Source organism: Erinaceus europaeus, chromosome 17 (assembly GCF_950295315.1).
Source record: "Erinaceus europaeus chromosome 17, mEriEur2.1, whole genome shotgun sequence".
Taxonomy (NCBI): Eukaryota; Metazoa; Chordata; class Mammalia; order Eulipotyphla; family Erinaceidae; genus Erinaceus; species Erinaceus europaeus.
In genome coordinates this window covers 67,579,872-67,591,935 of record NC_080178.1, presented here as the reverse complement: position 1 = coordinate 67,591,935, position 12,064 = coordinate 67,579,872, and the positions used below count along the sequence as shown (strand labels likewise).

General features: G+C 44.0%; 1 long non-coding RNA gene across 1 annotated transcript; it reads left to right on the top strand.

Moving 5' to 3' along the window:
• The first annotated feature begins 6,741 nt into the window (after nucleotides 1–6,741).
• On the top strand, nucleotides 6,742–11,309 carry LOC132533894 (uncharacterized). Its single transcript, XR_009545650.1, has 3 exons — nucleotides 6,742–7,992; nucleotides 8,695–9,920; nucleotides 10,241–11,309. It is a non-coding gene; the product is annotated as an uncharacterized LOC132533894 (long non-coding RNA).
• The last annotated feature ends 755 nt before the right edge of the window (nucleotides 11,310–12,064 follow it).

Below are 12,064 nucleotides of genomic sequence, written 5' to 3'. Positions count from 1 at the left end.
GAAGCGAGTAGACCTAAAAAGACACCTTAAAGTACTTAACAGTTTCTACTTAGACCTAGATACCCTCCTCACCTACCTCCTATTACACGTCCCTCAATCACTCCAAAACTAACCTTGTCAGACAAAGTAAGGACTACAAAAGCTGAGTAAGAGCAGAAGACTGGCAGAGTCTTCTAATGAAGACTAAAGAGTCATCATTAGGCACTACCAGGCCACCCTAGGCCCTAGTCGGGAGTCCTGGGATTCCCACACAGACATGATGGGCCTAGACCTCTAGCAGATCCCTCTTTCCACTGTCACTGATCATCTCCATCAGGAACAATATAATGGAGCCCTTTGGGGGGCCCTATAGGACCTTGCCTTCAATGTGGATCAACAATGGTAGGGAATGTTCCATTCTCCAAAGGGAGGTTGAACAACATACTCTACCTACTACCTGGGGAAGATGGGTCCTGAAATAAGTGCAGCCTGGTATATTCTTAGCCATGACCACACAATGTGAGCTCAGACCTACAGGGATGCAGAGGTTATATAGGCTCCTGTGTGGAACATGGGCCCCAGATCAAATTGATGGGGTTTACAGTTAACAATATTTATATACTTTTCCCATATTTGGGAGCTACTCTGCCCTGATCCAGCTTTCTGGCCCTTTTTCCAACTATGACACCATCTCCCCAGACAATAACCTAGGTCCACCTGCATATTAGATGACAGACTCAGGCAAAAACTAATAAAGTCATGGGCCCTTTGGAATATACCTAAAATAGACCTAATAGCTTTTTCCAAAATGGAGACCCCAAATCTTCATCTGCAATATTCTTGCCTTTAGGTTCATGATTAGTCAGCAATTTGTTCTGCTTTATATCTTAACTCTTTTTCAGACACCAGGTTCCAGATGATACCATGATGCCAACCTGACCATGCTGGAGCCCTGCCTCTCCAGACCCCTGCCCCACTAGGGAAAGAGAGAGACAGGCTGGGAGTATGGATTGACTTGCCAACACTCATGTTCAGCTGAGAAGCAGTTACAGAAGCCAGACCTTCCACCTTCTGCACCGCATACGATCCTTGGCCCATACTCCCAGAGGGATAAAGAACAGGGAATCTGGGAGTCGGGCAGTAGCGTAGCGGGTTAAGTGCATGTGGCGAGAAGCACAAGGACTGGGGTAAGGATTTCAGTTCGAGCCCCCTGGTTCCCCACCTGCAGGGGAGTCGCTTTACAAGCAGTGAAGCAGGTCTGCAGGTGTCTATCTTTCTCTCCCCCGTCTGTCTTCCCCTCCTCTCTCGATTTCTTTCTGTCCTATCTAACAATGATGACATCAATAACAACAACAATAATAAGTACTGCCGGGATAGCCTGAGGGTGCTTCTTCCCGAGCTAGTGCTCTCTGGGTTGGAGAGAACTCAACTGGAGCCGATCTAGGCTGCTGCGTGGGAGAGGGATCAGGAACTCGTGTTGCACTAACTTCACAGGAGATACACTCTGGAACCCTTGGAGCCGGAAAGCAATTTCCAAGTGTCTTTAATCAGAAGAGCAGCTGTTTTTATACTCTCCAAGTAGGGTGGAAACAGGATGTGACATAGAGAGGGTGGAGCGAAAGGTGACTGGTGGAAGATCAGGGCGCGAGGAATAACATCATTGCAAGACTGGCCAGCTCCTCATGGGGCGCGAGCGCTTCCACACTACGATCATCATCTCTGGCATTATGCTATTCCACTGCAGAATACTGTGCCCCAGTATGGTTCCGTAGCCCCCATGTCCACTTGGTCAATTCCAAATTATACTCCTCCATGAGGATAATTTCTGGAACCATCCGTTCCACCCCGGTTCCATGGCTGCCAGTTCTTAGCAACATCGCCCCGCCAGATATTCGTCGGGATGCGGCATCATCTAAGTTCATTTCCCACGTCTATGCTCGACCGGACCTGCCAATATACGCGGATATCTTCGCCCACCCTGTCCAACGCTTGACATCTCGTCACCCAATCTGGTCCCCTACGCCTACACTGAACTTGTCTGTTCCAGACTCTTGGAAACAGAGCTGGCAGTCAGCTGAGGTCAAGAACAAACACCTCATCAGAGACCCCTGCAAGCGTCAACCCGGCTTTGACCTAGCACGTTATGATCGGGCCCTCCTCAATCGCTATCGAACAGGCCATGGTCGGTGCGCCGCTATGTTCCATCGCTGGGGAGCCAGAGACGACTTGAACTGCCCCTGTGGCTCCAGACAGACTATGACCCACATAGTCAACGACTGCCACCTCTCCAGATTCAAAGGAGGTCTCGAAACTTTACATCAGGCTCAACCTGACGGTGTTGACTGGCTGCGGAAGAAGGGCAAACGCTAGAAGAAGAAGGAGGGTGTGACAAGGAGAGGATCAGGGTGTGACAAGGAGAGGGGGCGGAGCAGGTGAGAATTTTACCACTAAACCACTAATGCCCTGGAGGGAGTGTGGTGCTTTATGTAAATGTAAAAGTGATTTATGTAAATAGATCGCTGCTTTGAATGGGATCAAATTAATCTCATAAAGACATACTGGTGTTTAAGAAGGGGGGGGCTGGCATACTATCCAACAAGTACAACAGCAATAAAAAACAAGGGCAACAAAAGGGAAAATAAATTTTTAAAAATAAAAAAAGAATACGAAATAGGGACACTATCAAGGGAGGGGATTGCATATGGAGTTCTGGAGGTTGGAATTGTGTGGAATTGTACCCCTCCTATATTCCTGTCAATATTTCCATTTTATAAATAAAAATTTAAAATATATATACATAATTTTTCACTTTAGTAATTTATTTTTTCTTTTTTTAGATAGAGGGTGAGAAACAGACGTGGGTAGGTAATACCATAGATAAATAGACAGACACAGAAATGCAGCAGCACTGCCCTACCACTTGTGAAGCTACCCACCTGCAGGTGGGCACTGAAAGCTTGAATTTGGGTTTTGGCAGATGATAACGTGCACTCTACTGGGTGCACTATTGCTTGGTCCCTTAAACTTCATTATTATTATTTTTTTAAACCAGATCACTGCTCATCTCTAGCTTATGTTAGTTCAGAGGACTGAACCTGAAACCTCAGAGCCTCAGGCATGAGGGTGTCTTTGCTTAACCATTATGCTATCTCCTCCCACTCAAGTCCCTTTTTTAAAAAAAGAAAAGAACGAAAAGGGAGTCAGGCAGTAGCCCAGCAGATTAAGCTCAGCTGGCGTAAAGTGCAAAGGACCAGTGTGAGGACCCGGGGTTCGAACTCCTGGCTCCCCACGTGCAGGGGAGTCCCTTCACAGGTGATGAAGCAGGTCTGCAGGTGTCTTTCTCTCCCCCTCTCTGTCTTCCCCTCCTCTCTCCATTTCCCTCTGTCCTATCCAACAACAATAATAACTACAACAATAAAACAACAAGAGCAACTAAAAGGGAATAAATAAATATTTAAAAGAAAAAAAGAAAAGAGGGAGTCAGGTGGTAGTGCAACGGGTTAAGCGCAGGTGGCGCAAAGCTCAAGGGCCAGCGTAAGGATCCTGGTTCAAGCCCCTGGCTCCCCAACAGCAGGGGAGTCACTTCACAAGCAAGTCTGCAGGCGTCTTATCTTTCTCTCCCCCTTTCTGTCTTCCCCTCCTCTCTCCATTTCTCTCTGTCCTATCCAACAACAATGACAACAATAACTACAACAATAAAAAAGGGCAACAAAAGGGAATAAATAAATAAATATTAAAATTTTTGAAAAAAGAAAGAAAAGAAAAAGAAAAGCTTTTCCAGTGGTCCAATTTCTCACTGCATAGCCTTCATGGTAGCAATGACACACATATATTTCTCGGTAAACTTTGCTAGACAGTAAGTTCCTTGAGGGTAAAGGACATAACTGATTCACTCTTGTGCCACCAGCAGAGAGCATGAGATGAAACAGCATATTTAAATGTCTATTGACTGAATCAATGTGTTTTACTTTTAAACAAGTATTTATTTATTCTATTTTGTTGCCCTTGTATTGTTGTAGTTATTAATGTTGTTATTGATGTCACTGTTGTTGAATAGGACAGAGAGAAATGGAGAGGGGAGGGGAAGACAGAGAGGGAGGGAGAGAAAAGTAGACACCTGCAGACCTGCTTCAGTGTTTGTGAAGCGACTCCCTGCAGGTGGGGAGCTGGGGGCTGGAACCAGGAGCCTTACACAGGTCCTTGCACTTTGCGCCACCTAGCCACCTACGCTTAGCCCGATGCACTACCGCCCGACTCCCTCAATGTGTTTTACCAGGTTCTCTGCCCTCGCTTTGCATTTTGGTCTAACTCCTCCCTTCCCCGGTTTCCTCCTACTTCATCTGTGAACTTCCTGCAAAGCTGATTACCCATTGTTCACTATTGGGTAACTTCTGTGCCCTTAATCAAGGCTTTCCTCCCCATACCCTTAAGCTCATGAGGACATTGTAGCTCTCCTCTAATTCTCCAACATGAATTTTATAATTAAACTTGAGATGCCTTAATAAAATAAATACGGTGTTTAATGGTTCTAGGAAAAGAATTTAAACGTTTCTGACAAACTCTAGAATATATCTGTTTAATCTAAACATAATGGTTTTAGTTCTTACATACTAAATATTGCACATGCATAAATACATTTCTGCCGAGGCCAGGGGTAGTGCAGCTGGTAGAGCGCACAAGTTACAATGTGTGAGGACCCAGGTTCAAGCCCCTGGCCCTGCAGAAGGAAGCTTCATGAGTGCTAGAGCAAGCTGCAGGTACCTCTCTCTCCCCGCCCCTCCCTTCCATCTCTTGCTCAGTTTTTCTGTCTCTATCATAATTTAGAAAAGAAGAAAAAAAGGAAAACCACACTCCTACCGATACTAATACTCAAGAAATAAAGATGAGTCTTGTTGGCATTGTGGCTTCACATAAACCTTGGCACACTAGTGTGTAGACTGTCATAAAGCACACTATAAGAGTTAGTACTAGTTAGTCACTTCAAGAAGATGGAGATGCAAAGCTGTATGTAGGGAAGTCACTGGAATCTTAATGCCAGTATCCTGACTTAATTCCTTAGTACATTTCCTTAAGTTGGTCTCAGGCTTTCCTTTATTTTACTTCTTTTACCCCAGAAGGAATAAAGGAAAAATAGTTCTATTTTATATGTGATAATTTTGAGATGCCAAGGGACATCTGGAGTTTGGGAAAGAATTCTTTGCTAAGAGAACAGATTTGGGAGTTGACAGCAATTAACACTAAGGAAATGGATAGGGTGACTCAGTGGGTATGCAGATGGAAAGGACACTAATGTCAAATATTAGGGGACAAACAGGATACAGAATCTTTTTTAAAGAGGCTGAGAAGTTGCTTTTGAGAGAGTTTGAAAAAATTATCACAATAACTAGTAGAGTGCCTCCCTTGTGTATAGGAGGCACTCAATTTTCTTTTGTTGTTGTTTGTTTGTTTTGTTTTGTTTTTACCATACCAGTCCTTAGCTCTGGCTTTGGGGGTATGGAAAACTGAACCTGGGAATTTGGAGCCTCAGATATGAAAGTCTTTTTACATAACCATTATGCTATCTCCACCACCTTATCAAATTAATTTAGTGAGCATATTTTTTCTCCACTCAAAGCACGATGCTAGTTTAGAGACTACAGGGATGATTCCTCAAGAGCCTAAAAGGCCAACTGAAGAGACAGGTCATTAGCAAATAAAGTGCAGCAGAGTAAGGCAGGTACTATGAAAGCAGTACACAAGGAATACTGGAGTCTGACGAAAGACAGTCAAGGGGGCTGGGTAGTGGTGCACCCAGGTGAATGCACATTACCATGCACAAGGATCTGGATTCAACCTCTCGGTCCCCAGCTGTAGTGGGAAAGTTGCATGAGCAATGAAGCAGTGCTGCATTTCTTTTTCTCTATTCCTCTCTACCTCCCTTTCCCTCTCAATTTCTCTCTGTCGTATCAAATAAATAAAAAGAGAAAGAAATAAGTGAGTAAATGAAAGGAAGAAAAAGAAAGAAGGAAAGGAAGAAAGTCAATGAGGAACTTTTCAGAGGAGAAACGATGGTAGACCTGAATCCAGAAGAATGAGTAGGTATTCAAAACACAGGAGAGAAGTCAGCTGGGAGAGCTTTCCAGGCAGCAAGATCTGCAGGTATAAATGGACTGAATTATAAACAGTTTGGAGTGGCTGAGGAATTCCAGGGAAGTAATTTGGTACAGCTGGGATTTCATATTTGAGGAAGAAGTGGAGGAAATGAAGCAGGAAAGCCACGCAATATCAGGTTACAAAAGGCCCTGTAAGACATGATAAAGTGCTTGGATTTTATCCCAAAGACTAGGGGAGCTATTGAAAGAGTTTTGAATGGAAAAGAAAAGGGGGAAGATCAGAATTACTTTCCAGAACGATCATTCTTACATCAGACAGGAAGATGGGTTAGAGGGGCAAGACTAGAAGCAAGGAAGCCAAATATCAAGTTACTTAATGGACAAGGGGAGTTGAATATAAGGGAGTCTTCATTTGACAAGGCCAGTGGTGTAGGAGTGGAAAGAAGGTAACAAAGCAGACACTTAAAAAGGAGACAGAATAGACTTGGCACTGTGTGTGAATACAGGTAGAAGAGTTGAGGGCAGGTAGCAAGAGATAGCTCATTTGGTAGGACAGGCACCTGACCATGCAAAGAGGCCCCCAGGTCCAAGTTCTGGCACCACATGGGAGCACGATGGTTCCAGGGAACTCTGCCACTCCATGGATTGTAGAGAAGTGCTGTAGTGTCTTTTCCTCATTTTTATTTTATTTAGTTGTCATTGGATAGAGACAGAGATAAAGAGACAGGAGGGGAAAATAGAGAGGGAGAGAGACAGAGAAATACCTGAAGCCCAGGGAGTCGGGCGGTAGCAGAGCAGATTAAACGCAGGTGGTACAAAGCACAAGGACCGGCATTAAGGATCCCAGTTTGAGCCCCCGGCTCCCCACCTGCACAGGAGTCACTTCACAGGCGGTGAAACAGGTCTGCAGGTGTCTATCTTTCTCTCCCCCTCTATTTTCCCCTCCTCTCTCCATTTCTCTCTGTCCTATCCAACAAGGATGACATCAATAACAACAATAATAACTACAACAATAAAAAGGGCAACAAAAAGAGAATAAATATTTAAATAAATAAATCAAAAGAAATACCTGAAGCCCTGATTCACCACTCATGAAGCTTTCCTCCTGCAGGTGGGGACTGGGGGCTTGAACCTGTGTCTTTGCACACTATAGTATGAGTGCTTAACCAGGTGCACCACTGCCTGGCCCTGTGTCTTTTCCTCTCTGTGTCTCTTTTCCTCCCACTATGTCTCTGTCTGATTTGTTTTTTAAATATCAGCTTAAGATAAGTGGAATCCACTTGTGTAAGGCCCCTCCCTACATAACCATCCCCCAAAGATTCAAACATGACACTAAGTTTCTATTTGCACCACTGGGTGAAGGAATTCAATTCACAGAGATTGAGGATAGCAAGAGGAACAGATCTGAAAGTACTGTGATGAACTTTGTGGTGGATATATTCATATAGAAGAGCTATCTTATAAACAGTTCTTCTGGAGCTCAGAGGATATCTGTCAACTAGCAATACAGATGTGAGAGTCACACAATTCCATGTTTATGGAATTAAAGCACTAGATTAAGTGAGATTTCCCAAACAAAAAAATATATATAGTAAGAGAATGAGGAGACAGACTAAGATAGAGCCAGACATTCAAAGGCTACATGGAGAAAGAATTAGAGCTGTACTTGAAGGAGGTTGAAAGGACTACAGAAGCTAGATAAGGACAGGAGTTTGGCACACTTTAATGATGGCTCTTTTGGTCACTACCAGGCCACCCCATCATCTGGGGCCCTACTCAAGGAATCCTGGGATTCCCACACAGACATGATGAGCCTAGAGATCCCTCTCTCTACCATCGCTGGTCATCTCCATCAGGAACAGCATCATGGACCCTCTTGTGGGCCTCTACAGGAATTTACCCTCAATGTGGAACAACAATGGTAGGAACCGCCCCACTCTCCAAAGGGAGACTGAGTCAACATACTCTGCCCCTCAAGGAAGACAGGTGCTGCAATGAGTGATGCCTAGAATGTTTCTACCTATAACCACAGAATGTAAGCTCAGATCCACAGGGATGCAGAAGTTACATAGGATCCTGTGCTGAATATGGGCCCCAGATCATACTGATGGGGTTTACAGTTAATGGTATTTATATACTCTTTCCATATTTGGGAGCTACTCTCTTCCCAGATCCAGCTTCCTTTCTTTCTTTCTTTCTTTCTTTCTTTCTTTCTTTCTAAGATTTTATTTATTTATTCATGAGAAAGATAGGAGGAGAAAGAGAGAGAAAGAACCAGACATCACTCTGGTACATGTGCTGCCAGGGACTGAACTCGGGACTGCATGCTTGAGAGTCTAATACTTTATCTACTATACCACCTCCCGAACGACCTGACCCAGCATTCTATCCTGCTTCCAGCACTGACACCGTATCTCCAGACAAGACCTTTATCCCACCTGCATGTTAGCTGTCAAGCTCAGGCAAAAATTAGTAAAGTCATGGGCCCCTTGGGATAGGCCTAAAATAAACTTCCTGGCTTTTTTCCAAAATGGGAGGCCCCAAGTCTCATCTGCTATACTCTTACCTTTAGGTTCCTGATTATTAAACAGTTTGCTCTGCTTTATATCTTACTGCTTTTCAGCCACCAAGCTGCAGATGCTACCATGACGCCAACCTGGCTTCCCTGGGCAGACGACCTCACCAATGTGTCCTGGAATCCCACCTCTCCAGAGCCCTGTGCCACTAGGGAAAGAGAGAGACAGGCTGGGAGTATGGATCAACCTGCCAATGAGCATGTCCAGCAGAGAAGCAATTACAGAAGCCAGACCTTCCACCTTCTGCATCCCATTATGATCCTGGGTCCACACTCCCAGAGGGACGAAGAACAGGAAAGCTTCCAATGGATGGAATAGGATGAGGAACTCTGGTGGTGGGAACTATGCAAATTATACCCCTCTTACCCTACGTTCAATCATTACTAAAGCAATTAAAAAAAAAAGATGGGGGCCAGGCAGTAGCACACCAGGTTAAACACACATAGTATAGTACAAAGAGCAAGGGCTGGGAGTCAGGCGGTAGCACAGCGGGTTAAGCACATGTGGCGCAAAGCACAAGGACCGAAGTAAGGATCCCAGTTCAAGCCCCTGGATCCCTACCTGCAGGGGAGTCGCTTCACAAGCAGTGAAGCAGGTCTGCAGGTGTCTATCTTATATATAGATTCTCTTTTGTTGCCTTGTTTTATTGTTGTAGTTATTATTGTTGTTATTGATGTCGTCGTTGTTGGATAGGACGGAAAGAAATGGAGAGAGGAGGGGAAGACATAGGGGGGAGAGAAAGATAGACACCTGCAAAGGACCGGCATAAGGATCCCAGTTCGAGCCCCCGGCTTCCCACCTGCAGGGGAGTCGCTTCATAGGTGGACTTCAGACCTGCAGACTTGCTTCACCGCTTCCTGTCCAACAACAACGACATCAATAACAACAACAATAATAATAACTACAACAATTTAAAAAAAAAGATCAAGGGCTAGCATAAGGATCCCAGTTCAAACCTACGATCACTACCTGCAGGAGAGTCACTTCATAAGTGGTGAAGTAGGTCTGCAGCTGTCTCTCTTCCTCTCTACTTCCCCCTCCCCTCTCAATTTCTCTCTGTCCTATCCAAAAAAAAAAAAAAGAAAATTGAAAAAAAAAAAAAAAAGGCCACAGGAGCTGTGGATTCGTAGTGCAGTCGCTGAACACCAGTGATAACCCTGGAGGAAAATAAATAAATAAATGCTATAACTAGGACACTGGTATCTCAAAAATCCAGAACTGTGTCTCAAAGAGATTTATTGCTTCCCTCAGAAAACTATGATTTATGAGAAAGGTTTTTTTTTAATCTTTTTTTTATTTTTTTTAATTTTATTTATTTATTCCCTTTTGTTGCCCTTGTTTTTTGTTGTTGTTGTTGTTGTAGTTATTGTTGTTGTCGTTGTTGGATAGGACAGAGAGAAATGGAGAGAGGAGGGAAAGACAGAGAGGAGAGAAAGATAAGACACCTGCAGACCTGCTTCACCGCCTGTGAAGCGACTCCCCTGCAGGTGGGGAGCCGGGGTTTGAACCGGGATCCTTATGCCGGTCCTTGTGCTTTGCGCCACCTGCGCTTAACCCGCTGCGCTACAGCCCGACTCCCAATTTATGAGAAAGTTTTATATTCTCAGAATCTAATGTTGACCAGGCTCCAGAGTTTTGGATTAATGAATATTGTTGGTTAGTGGACTTGAAAATCAAGGTATTCACTGCTGACCTGTGAGTGAACAGTCTCTTTAAGAAGGGCAAAAGATGGGGCTGGATAATAGCAGACCCAGTTGAGTGCACATGTTACCAAGAGCAAAATCAGGGTTCAAGCCCTCAGCCCCCACCTGCAGAGGGAAGCTTCAGGAGCAGTAAAGCAGGTCTGCAGTTGTCTTTTGTTTTCTCTCCCTCCCTTATTTTTTCTCCCTATCAAATGGGGGGGAGGAAAAACTGTCCATTAGAAGCAGTGGATTTGTGGTACAGGCACCAAGTCTCAGCTATAACACTGGTGACCTTAAAAAGGGGATGAGGAGGAGCCAGGCAGTGGCGCACCTGATTAAGTACACACATTACAGTGCGCAAGGATGCAGGCAGGTTCAAGCTTCTGGTCCCCATCTGTGGGGGGAGAACTTCACCAGTGGTGAAGCAGGACTGCCAGTGTCTCTCCTTCTCTCTTCCTATCTCCCTCTCCCCTCTCAATTTCTTTCTGTCTCTACCCAATAATAAATAAATAAATAATGTTAAAGGGGTTGGGGCAGAAAATATAAAGACAACTAAAGAAGTTTGACAGTGCTACAAAGGGTAGATAGGACAGAGAAATGATAGTAACTTGAGAAGAAAACAGATTCAGAAAGTGAATTTTGAATATGAATGTATTCATTTTTGTGTCACCTAAATGTCCTGGTACCTCCCTAATTCAAAAACTGAAATCCTGATAACTGATGTGATGGAGCTAGACGGCTGAGCTCTCAGGAGGTGCTTAGGTCACAAGAGGGAGCCCTCATGAATGAAGCTTTGTTCTTTTGAAAAATAGCCCACTGGGTTGAGGAGACAGCATAATGTTTATGGGGAGACAGCATAATGGTTATGCAGAAAAATTTTCATTCCTCAGGCACCAAATGTCCCAAGTTTAATCCCCTGAGCCACCATAAACCAGAGCTGAGCATTGCCCTGGCAAAAAAAAAAAAAAAAATATATATATATATATATATATATATATACATATATATATATATATGTATATATATATATATATATTAAATTCTCATTTTAAAAAAAGCCAGGGGTAGGGAGTCTGGCAGTAGCGCAGTGGATTAAGTGCAAGTGGCACAAAGCACAAGGACCGCTGTAAGGATCCCAGCTCAAGCCCCCGGCTCCCCACCTGCAGGGAAGTCACTTTACAAGCAGGTCTGCAGGTGTCTATCTTTCTCTCCTCCTCTCTGTCTTCCCCTCCTCTCTCCATTTCTCTCTGTCCTATCCAACAACAACGATAATAATAACTACAACAATAAAACAAGGGCAACAGAAGGGAATAAATAAATAAATACTTTTTTTAAAAAGCCAGGGGTCAACAAGTTGAACACACAAGGATCTGAGTTCAAGTCCCTGGTATCCACGTGCGGGGGGAAGTTTCACAGGAGGGGAAGCAGAATTGTGGGTGTCTCTCTCTCTCCCCTTCTATTTCCCTTCCTCTCTCAATTTCTCTTTGTTCTATCAAAAGAATAAGAAAAGATTTTTTAAAATGGCCACTAGGAACAGTGGATTCATCATGCAGCCACCAAGCACCAGCAATAAAACTGGTGGCAATAAAAAATGAAAATAAAATTTTAAAAGCCAGAACTGAGCAGTGCTCTGGGTAAAATAATAATCAGTAAGTAAAAAATAAATAAGGTTCTTGAAAAAATAATAAGCCTAAATAAATGATAGCCCAGAGATCCCTTGCTCCTTCCACTTTGT